We start from the raw sequence: 6,685 nt of genomic DNA, 5'->3' as shown, positions 1-6,685 counted from the left end.
GAGGGTGCTAGAAACAATAGACTGTGACGGTACTATTTTGCATTGCCTGTAGTGAGGCGATATTATCGATCCTAGTGGTGAGCAACTATCTAATGTTTGCATATTTACTACGTATTGAGCTTCGCGACTGTATATACTAGGCTGTGGTTGTACTTAGATTTCATTATCATCATAATCATCTTAGTCGTCGTTCAGTATCTGAAAACTCGGATGTCAGTAAGTAGGGTGAGAGGAAAAACCAATCTGTACAGAGAAAATAGAAAATATACCTCAAAATTTCTTCATTCATCAGAAATTCCGGTTAGAATTTGCAGATTTGAATCCGACGTAGAAAAGAAATCAGTCATTTCACTAGGGCCTAACAGTACGCCATGGAAACTTTTATAATTGCCGAAAGGGCAACTCTGCATCGTTTTCAACATCTCTTCTATAGTATTACTATGAAATGTATTACCCTTGTTATCATGAAGGCACAAATCGTTGGTGTTCGGATAAAGGGGGTTGTCATTTTTTGTGCAAGTGAAGTCTTGTTACCCATGGAAATACCTAAGTTCAATTGTACAAGTGGGTGTGCAAAAAAACAAAAGACTAATAGCATTTGATGTGTTTTATTTGTTTAGAAAATTATTTTCAATAAGGCTTCGATGTTGACCTAGTTTTCGTTTAATTCAAAACTAATTTTTATAACTTATTTCCCTTTACTCAACACCATCAAAATATTGCCAATTTCTTGGTCATATCCACAGTCACTTGCTGTTCCAAAATTCTATCTAGATTACTCACACAACAGCCAGACTAAACTTCGTTTGTCCTATTCTAAATTAATCTCCTCAAGCTAAATATCTCGGAATAATAATCGACCAACAATTACGTTGGGATAAACATGCTCTTTTTTGTGCAATAGATGTAGAAAAATTATTCACTATTTTGTCATCCTACGAAATTACTTGACTGTCCATACTTTACGACTGATTTATCTCGCATTAGTACAAGCTATATTACAATACGGCATTATAGGATGGGGTAGTGCTTATAGTACCTCCCTCATGCCAATAACTCTGCTATAGAAAAGAATAATAAAAATATGCCTTAATAAATCTCTTGATTATCCTTCAGAGCTGCTGTATTCAGAATTTAAAGTATTTGACTTCCATCAAATTTGTAACAATGTATTACTGAATTTCGTACATAAAAGTCGAAACATATTTAATTTATATTCACATAAATATAAAACCAAAAGATCAGACAACATGTGACTGACAGTTGCTAAATGTACTACAACTGTAGTAAATAATCACAGTAGCAACTTCGGTCCAGGGCTTTATAACATGATAATAGATAAACACTCAAACATACAATTTGCTAATGCTCCTTATTTCAAAATAGTACATTATGCAACGAGCCTATAATGGTAGTAATTAAGACGCAAGTATGATTGTTTATGAAACGAGCGCAAGCGAGTTTCATAATTTTCATACGAGCGTCTTAATTACCATTATAGGCAAGTTTCATACGACTTTTTATGCTCGACCATATTTCTAACTTGAAAGTATTGAAAATTAGGTCTTTTTATGGTTATGTGCGAACTGACCTGAATTGTGAGATGTGCGCAGACGCGAAAGTATTGATTTTTTCCGAGGCCGAATGTCATTGACCTTGGCACAGAATAAGAATGAACATTAGTCTGATATAACCTGGAAATTGATTTAGAATTGAAAAACGAGATGACAAATTGAATTTATTTGAATATTATTTACAATTAACGCTAATTATTATAGTAACAGAACATAACCTTCTGCGACAGTATTGGATTTCCAGCCTCAGTGATCTTTCGCTAATTGTCTGTCGATTGCATATCCGAGAATAATCGATATAACGGTACAAAGCTGACTTGTTATTGGCTGAAGACTTGTACTTTAATGAGTAGGTGTACTTTAATGACATGCATTGAAGGGCTTCTACCAGGTGTATAATTACTACATTTCGGCATGGTCGAGCATAAAATCTATTAAAAAATTGCTGTTAACAGAGAAAATTTAAACTTAAATTATTGTGATTGCCTATGTGTTTTTTCTTCTACTTTCTGTCTTCTATTACTTTTTACTCTGTTATTCAATAAAATGTCTTAACATTAACTTATGTGGAATGCCCCCTGAGCACGAATAAACCAGGTGGCCCGGGTTCGGTTCCCGGTAGGGGTAAGTTACCCTGGTTGAGGTTTTTTTTGGGGTTTTCCCTCAACCCGATATGAGCAAATGCTGGGTAACTTTCGGTGCTGGACCCCGGACTCATTTCACCCGCATTATTACCTTCATCTCATTCAGACGCTAAATAACCTAAGATGTTGATAAAGCGTCGTAAAATAACCTAGTAAAGAAAAGTGCAAATCAATATGTATATTTGTTGTGGCAATAAAGTATTACCTTGGATTTCAATGATAAGCATTGCGATTTTGTTTAGGCTTTGTTCACATACATAGGAGAGACTAGCGGATCAACAGTTAAATTACGATTGCATTCTATTTTATCAGATTTTACAAGCTTATTCAAATTTCGATATATGGCAACTTCATACTTTCTTTCTTCCTTCCACGTTATTAGACCTATTGTAGTCTCATTCCACGTTTTAGCGGAAGAGCCAAAGATTGAATAATCTTAAGGGAAAAATTGTTCCTGGGCCGGGTATCGAACCCGGTACCTTTGGCTGAGAGCGCCAAGGCTCTACCGACTAAGCTACCCAGGAACTCTACCAGATCCATGCTCATTTATTACTTAATGAATAACTTATTATTGCTTGTTTACTTGGTAATAATATATTACTTGTTATTCAGAGTGAAGAGTGATTGTCATAATGTGTTAGACTTGCGCCCAAACGGATCTGTACACCCTAACTACCAACAGCTGACACTCTACACCTATTATGAACAGTAGTGTCCTCAGATGATTTCAGAAGGGCGACACATATTATTCCTTTGTTCGTAGTCAATAGTGCGTGGTCATCTGTTGTTCCTCCACACCATTTGCAAGGCTTGTTACGCGTCAGTGTTCATCAAAAGCACACAAAATCTGAAGCCAAAAATACGTCATGAAATATGAAAAGGGCACACGAATTTTTCTTTCCACTTGTATACACACAGAACTTTCTATTGTTACTTGCGTAGGTAGAGAAGCAATACGTACGTTGTACGGATGTCCGTATGGGCTATTTCATATGAAATCGATCAGTAAAAAACCTCTCATTTTTATACCCTAATTTTTTCCCTATTTATACAAGGTGCTGAGGAGAATGCATTTGCAAAAATATACTATCGAAAGTCAAACGATTTTCGTATTGTTGAGCGACAAATTTAGCGTATTTTATAAAAACAAGTCTCTTTCAGCGCTCAGAACTCTGGAACCATTTAGTGCAGAACATTGAACGGGACCTCATTTTGAAGCTCACATTTGGTAGGTTATGTGAAGAAGTAATACTTATTTTTATTATACACAGAGAGAGAGATAATATGATTTTACTTACTTTTAGGCTTTTTGTCAATTTGTAAAAATGTAAAAAAATACTGAGAAAAAACCTTGCATTATTAAGAGGGATTCGGCATTGTTTGCTTAGTGGTATGGCAATAAGTTTCGAGGGTATTAAATAGATTATTTTCACACGCCTGGACTTGAACGGCGCAGTACCTCACGCACTGGTCGAGAGCTGAAGATAAGTGAGCGTTGGGCGTCATTTTACTCCTGTGTTTATGAAAACCTGTGACAAAGCTAGCACAGCGACACATCACGTGTTTGTCTCCTGACCTTGCTTGTCTCAGCTAGCTCCCGTCTCACAGTCAGCTGGTTAGTTCACGCGCGTACTATTTACTTTCTTTATTTGATATTTTCAATACTTTCTTATCAACGTGCCATCAGTAAAAAATATGTGTTTATTTGTACTTTCAATGCGGAATCTAACTATATATTTTTAAAATATTTTTTCCTAGGCAAAGCCGTCTTAATGAGGAAAAATCTAAATTTCTCCATTTCCATAAAAAGTAAGAACATCTGCTTATATGTCAATATGAACTTTAATTTCTCAGCATCAAAATAAACCATGATTTTGATCATTGGGTGAAAGGGTTTCGGAGCTACAATAGTTTAAAGTTGCAAATTTTATGAAAATAGGATACATTTAAATATTTTTAATTTAAACACTATGAAGTTCTGATGCCTCAAACTTTGCACAAAGCATTGTATCACAGTTCTCTACGTACAAAAAAAGTTTCATTGTATTTAGAAATTGTAGGGACAATTTTCTCTATATTTCGGTCGATTTGAGATGGAATAGCTCGTATGCTCTAAGTATGTACAGTAGCAATAGATATGGTTAAAATTGGTAAGCGAAGACCAGCACAAAAGCAATCAGGAGAAAACATACGTATTTTTAAAATACCAAGAAGAGTATAGCCTACTATACAGAGTATACTGGCTTTCCACTTTTATTGCATGTTGACAATAACCCTCCCAGTTTTGTTTTGTTATTGACGATAAACATCTATATATATAATTTGAACTGGTAATGGAAATTACGGGAAAACGGCTGAACGGATTTCAATGAGTGACACCTCATTTTCATGCCTGGCATTCAAAGTTTTTCTGAAAAATAGTAGTTATCAGTGAAATGTCAATTTTCCTACATAATTTTTCTATTTTCCAAAATCCATCTGTTGTCAGTTTTGAGAACTAATTTTATTGAATCACTGCCGACTTGATTGAATTTCAGAACAAAACAAAACACACACTACAATAAACAATAGGCTATTACACGAAGTCCTGCAGGATTGCCGACATATTTAGAGCTCAAATTCATTTGTTATTAAAAATAATTTATAGGTCTCGTTCTGCAGTGTATAATTTTGTGAGTACAGCTGTGTATTGGATATTGAAATCTACGAAACTTGAGGTGGTTTGATGACATGATTACCATTTTAGGAATTACATATTATGGTTAATATCATGAAGTGTCTGTTTTTCATTAATTATACATAATATTAATGCTATATTGATGACATGAAAGTGAAACGTTTTGAGGTTATGTAAGTAAATGTAGAGAATATCTTGATTTAGAGCTTCATTTCTGTAATTTACTGAGTGGCGGCTATATATAACTACAAAACTTACGTAAGATAATAATATTGTTTTTAAAAATCAAATATTTTTATAGTTCTTAATCAAGTGGGGTTGGATCTTTTTCATATACTTAATGGCGGTGTAGTGTAGATATTGATATGTGTCATTGTCTTCAGTATTGTCTCTAGAGAGCGCAAAAAATAAAGTTCCTGAGGAAAGACCAAAAGGTATTACTTACTAATAAAATAAGAGGCCTAGAAAATTTTGTAGTCTCCAGATCATTTCATCATGATCTCTTAGTAGGATAATAGTAATATACGTTACAAGAGCGGTATGTTGACGTTTTCATGTTCGAGGAAAAGATTGAAAAAGCGAAACGTAGTTGAGCTTTTTTAATTTCCGAGAACATGAAAACAAACATACCGCTCGTGTATCGTACATTATTTTGTGCAAAGATCGTTTATTACATACCTGAAAGACGAATTTCCAATTAGTTGCAATGAAATCTCCATGCTGGTTTCTGTTTAATGACGCCAACTTCGGAACACCAAAATATCTTTCTTCAACATTGTTACTGTAAAATGTTTTCTGTGTTTACTATACTCCAGCAGGCCGTGATATACGTGTGTCTTTTTTTGCCCCCAGTCTATAAATGCGAACTTAAAACAAACGGTAAGGTTATGTAATGATTTATTTTTCATTTTAATATTTTAACAATATTATTTATATAACATATTGCAGTAATAACATCGGCATCTGGAATCTCGTTGATTTTTTCACGGCTTCCTTAATGTTACTTGTATCAGGAATGCAATAAGTTTCGTGGAGTAGTAGACTTTACTTAATTTTTGCAAATATTTAAAAACAATAATTAACATTGCAATATAGGTGAAATTGCAGTGGTAAGTTTCCAATTTATAATTATTACTATGTTAAATGTCTCTAAAAATAATATGTTAAAAGCCTAAAGCAGTAAAATGAATGTCACGCTTAAGCGGTAAGAAGAGGGAAATTGTTATGTGTGTTATGTTGGGAATACTGAATGTGGTATTTCACACTTACCGCGTATTGGTTCTGTGCGGAAAACAAGCAAATACGCACGATCTCGCACAAAATGATTTTACGCTCTACATTTCAAGTTCTACATGCAGCAAAATGCTATTGTTCGAAAACTTAGCAAACCTTTTTTTTTTTAACTTTCGCCTACAATCCACAATGATCTGAAACAGCTAATGCTATCGTCCTGACATTGATACTTGCGTTTCCGCGTTGAAACTCAAAACCTGAAGGTGGATACGTTCAAAAAAGTATATGGCCTAAAAAACCAATTCAGAGGGAGTATGTTTCATTATTATGGAAGCAAATAACTATCAAAATGTCAAGTATTCTTCATTGAAAATAAATCTGAAAAATTTTTATTTGAACATCTAACGAACTTAGTTTGCAGCAGCATTTGCTGCACAAGCCACTAGTTATGAATATAATTATGGATATGTATGTATGTCATGTTTTGGAATGGAATGGCATGGCATGGCATGGTATGGTATGAGCTTCGGGCGGTGTACTATACGTAGGTTATCTGT

The 6,685-nt window shown here is 34.4% G+C and overlaps 1 non-coding gene across 1 annotated transcript; it reads right to left on the bottom strand.

Moving 5' to 3' along the window:
* Window positions 1–2,669: 2,669 nt before the first annotated feature.
* Window positions 2,670–2,742, bottom strand: TRNAR-UCU (transfer RNA arginine (anticodon UCU)). Its single transcript has one exon. It is a non-coding gene; the product is annotated as a tRNA-Arg (tRNA).
* Between the last annotated feature and the right edge of the window lie 3,943 nt (window positions 2,743–6,685).

This window comes from Periplaneta americana, chromosome 12 (assembly GCF_040183065.1).
Source record: "Periplaneta americana isolate PAMFEO1 chromosome 12, P.americana_PAMFEO1_priV1, whole genome shotgun sequence".
NCBI classification, from domain to species: domain Eukaryota; kingdom Metazoa; phylum Arthropoda; class Insecta; order Blattodea; family Blattidae; genus Periplaneta; species Periplaneta americana.
This window is presented reverse-complemented; position numbering and strand designations above follow the sequence as displayed.